Source organism: Crocodylus porosus, unplaced genomic scaffold (genome assembly GCF_001723895.1).
Source record: "Crocodylus porosus isolate Cpor-Errol unplaced genomic scaffold, CroPor_comp1, whole genome shotgun sequence".
Classification (NCBI taxonomy): domain Eukaryota; kingdom Metazoa; phylum Chordata; order Crocodylia; family Crocodylidae; genus Crocodylus; species Crocodylus porosus.
The window spans coordinates 59,423,622-59,427,894 of NW_017728948.1; the positions used below are offsets into that span (position 1 = coordinate 59,423,622).

The 4,273-nt window shown below is 38.5% G+C and overlaps 1 long non-coding RNA gene across 1 annotated transcript; it reads left to right on the plus strand.

Moving 5' to 3' along the window:
• Window positions 1–1,439: 1,439 nt before the first annotated feature.
• Window positions 1,440–3,774, plus strand: LOC109322322. The gene is made up of 3 exons (XR_002104352.1): window positions 1,440–2,314; window positions 3,086–3,176; window positions 3,446–3,774. It is a non-coding gene; the product is annotated as an uncharacterized LOC109322322 (long non-coding RNA).
• The last annotated feature ends 499 nt before the right edge of the window (window positions 3,775–4,273 follow it).

The following is a 4,273-nucleotide window of genomic DNA, read 5'->3' on the forward strand; positions in this document are numbered from 1 at the left end:
TTTCAAACTTCCAAAACCAAACCAAGCTTCTAAGTTAGGACATTTTCAGCTTGAAAGGTGAAAGACAAAGAAAATTATGAGTGACTATGTAAACTTGGGTTATGGGCTCAATCCAGTGTTGTTTTTTTTTTTGTGAAGTTGGAGTAGACTTGTCATTGGCTTCAGTGAGGGCTGGATTTGTTCTATAAGAAAAAAATTGTGCCAACTGGCTGCACATATCGTTGATAGAAAATCTATCATATATAGAAAACTTCTGAATTCATATTTTATTTTAAAGCAGTTACAAAACTTTTATTTTGTATTTCTTCCTTGGCCACACTACAAATATACAATTCCAAAATACATTACATTGTTTCCCCTGATACAAGTTTTGGTTCTAGAAAGCACCCATTCTAAGTGTCTGCCACTTCACAAGGCAGTTGTGTATTTTGGAGGCCAAGATGCCAGACATTTATTAGTTGTAAGACCTAACTGCCTTGCTTTCAATCTGAACAACTAAGAGATGAATTGTATTGGTCTATTCAAATAATATTGGTTCTTAAGAATTTGATGGATACTTGTAAAACAAATGATGGAATTCTGACTCCCTTTTTGTAATGGATATGATGTTGAGACACCAAAGTCTTGAAAAAATGGATACAACCAATGAAATTTCAAGACTGTATTTGTGCATGCTTCAAGGAAGACATTATGAATTTAATTTTGTACATGCTTCAAGGAAGACATTTATGATTTGACAAATAGCACTTGTTCTACTAAGACAATACCAAGCTAATGACTCAGTACCTGAGAATAATATTAGGGAGAAAATAGAATGGGGAAAAGATGGAGACAAACAAATTTAGAGATTTCGGAGGTTTAATAGCAATAGGCCCTAGAAGTAAAAAATAAAAAAACTTACTACATGTATTCAGAGTAAAGAGAGGAGTGCAATTTGCATCGTCACAAGCTCACTTCTAACCTTTTTCATTACTGGTAGGTTAAAAGTTCCTTACCAGAAACTGCTTCAACAATGACCAAATAATTTTGATAGGCTGTGTCAGTCTGATGCCAGGCTCCCCATGGAGTTATGGAAACATGAACACTGCCCAACTGAGTGGCACGTGTGGTTTTGACAGGTCCCAGTGCAAGGGGAGCCTGGCATTAGGCTGTAGCAACCTGATGCCAAGCTCCCTCTGTACAGAGAGCTGGGTGGTACATAGGGTTTATACGGCTTCCTGCACATCAGGACCTGTCAAAACCCTGTGTGCTGCCCCGCTGGGTAGCACACAGGGTTTTGGGAGGTCCTGACCACACATTAAATTTAAAGCATGATACAAATGAGTCACAAAATTATTTCACATATAATAGAAAAATATTACATATATTCCAATGATATTCCATATAATGTGCAATAACTTAGTGGCTAGTTTACTGCATTATGCCTTAGATCAAGTTGCACACATGTCTGGGTTACTACTTAAAATGTAACCTGTGTCAGGGACCTGAGGGAGGGAAATCAAAGAGTTATGACGCTTTGCATGGTTAAGTGTTGAAAGTTTTTTCAGGTCAGTTTGCTGCAAATGGTATTTCTGTTGCAAATCATCTGATCTTTTAGTGTGAGTTAATAAGCCAGTTTATTGTAGTTGTAGATTTATTTGAATGTGGGATGAGTTTACCCACAGGAAAGCAGGTGTGGATGCCTTCCCATTGCAAAACAGTTGAATATCTGTCAAGTTGTCCCACTGCTTTCCCCCCCTACTTTACTGGATTGCCTACATTAAATTGTTGCATGACCTTTATTGCCTCTGGGGTTATTCTGACTGGATTTTACATTGCAGTTTAAATTGCATTGCACAGCCAGCATCTGTCCTTCATGATTCCAGCATGTGTGGAGCTTAGATACCTGTGTCATATTCCTAGTTAATAATTGCTGAGTAGTGATACTGAAGCACGAGGCTGGTCTTGTGCTGAAGTCCTTGATTTTATTTCTGTAAGGGAAGTGGAGCATGTATAGGCATAGCTGAATTTTAGTTATTTAATGCACAAATATGCCATGGCGTCTCTCAAAATGAAGAAGTGACTCACAAAGAGCATCTTCCGTTAGATATAATGGATAACAGTTAAACTTTGAGGAGCTAGACTGGACTGTTGCATTTGATGGACACCGTCAAAGAAAATCCTCTCAAGAGCATCTAGGAGAGGGATACTGAACACTGATCTTGTTGCCCTGGAGATCCAAAGGAAGTAGCAGACTTGCAGGCTCACGATCTGTCTGAATCACAGCCTCATCATTAACTGTGCCACAGCTGGAGACTGTGTGGGATCACACCGGGTGAGTGTTGTTTGATATTGTAATATCCTTTAATAAATAAAGGAGTTGAAAATTCTTTAGTTCAGGGTCCAAAAGAGTTTGATCTCTGGACCTCCTAAGCTTTTCTACTGGCTTTCCATTGCTAAATATGGTGACTACACCAGATCTGTGTATGTTTTCATGCTGGATTCTTTGTTTTCATTTGTTTTGTTTTGGACACCAACATGCAATTGCCACTTAATCTTGCTGTGTCCCAGGCCAACCTTCTTACCACAGTATGTATCCTGGCTTGTCCTAAATCCACCAGTCTCTGACAAACAGGTCCTCCATTCAAGATGGTGACACTGCAAACCAGAACTTTTGAAGCAAGTGCTTGTTGTTATAGAAGCAAATACAGAAAAGTGAAGGCAACTGAATTATTTATGTAGCTCACATTCTCATTAATGCTCAGTTTTTATCCAGTATGAGTTATAAGCTTGCTTAGAAAAGTCTGAACACAAACACTGCAAAAAGTAGTGTAAGGCACTATAAGGATTTGATTTTCCTTTTGGGCTATTGCAGTATTTTATTTATTTTGCATTTGCAGTATACTTCCTGCTGATCCTCAAATGTTAAGGAGAGCTTAAAATAAAAAAAAATGCTCTGATTTCTCTCAGAGATTGCATGAGAGTGCAAGTTTCTCAGCCATTCTCATACAGTTTGTAGTCACTTCTACACTGGCTCTGGGGCACTTTGTGCCACTGGCACTGGAAAACCACTTATGTGGCACTTTGTTCACTTCCTTTTTGACAGAATCTTTCTGTGCCTTTTTGAAGATGTTCCTCAGGGTAATCTACTCCAAAATAAAGAAAGTCTGCAGAAATGCACATGCCAGCACAAGCAGGTTAGAAATGTGCATCTCACCTATCTTTTTCTAACAGTTGAAATCACCATCTCCCTGCCATCTGCTTCATGCCACAGGCCCATTTGTCCTAAATGAAAAGGGGAATATTTGCAAAATGTCTCATCTTCAAGAACAACCCAAGACTAAAAAGGGCCTGTGGAATAGAATTCCAAGGCGGTCGAGAAATTTCTGTATTTTCTCACTGTTAGCTTGGATGTTACAATTTTCACTATAACTAGATTTTTTTTCTCTCTCTATCTTGCGTATAGCAGTTGACGCCTTTTGATAACAGATGAAATGTCTGTTCAACCTATTCTGGAAGAAGAGGAGTTCAAATGATGACATGTTCAAAGAACTTGAGCTCATCCAAAGAGAGGGATAGAAAGAAAGGTGTATAAAAGATTATGGCCCAAAGTATGAGGAGAGGGAAAAGGACAGAAACTAGAAATAACTGAAGGGGTTGACAGAGTGAAAAACATATTTCCGGGAGAAGAAGCCAGAGCCTTAATACCAGTCCCTTATCTCTGTATTGTTGGACACACCATTCAGTGCAACATCACCTAGCAATGGGACTTCTCAAGGCATTCTAGACTACAGGAGAATAAAGAAAGGCTGTATGACAACAGGTAGGGAGAAGCCATTCAACCAGCATCCCACACCCTTAAAATGCGGAAAACAGTTTTAAAAACCCTATGTATACGTAATTGTGACCCTAAAGTAAAAGTCTTATGTCCACATTAGCTTTTCACTTTCCTTTCTATAATGTTTAGATCAGTTTGTATGTTCAACTATTTTACTCATGATAAAGTTAGAAAAGTCTGTATCCATTATTAATAAGCATTATTATGTGTGAAATAACTGTCCTCTTACCTTTACATACACCCTCTTAAAATATCATAATACAAGTCATGTCCCACAGTAGTTACATAGTAGCACATGTGCTAAGACAATGAATAAAGTGTGGAACACTTGTAAACAATATGTACTTCTGTCTCCTCTGTGATCCTAAGCAGTTTAGCAGTGAGTAGTACCCAACTCTAGGGCTGTTCAGAAAATCTCCCAGCCTCTTCCAAGCCTTTGTCCTCCTTGCTATCACT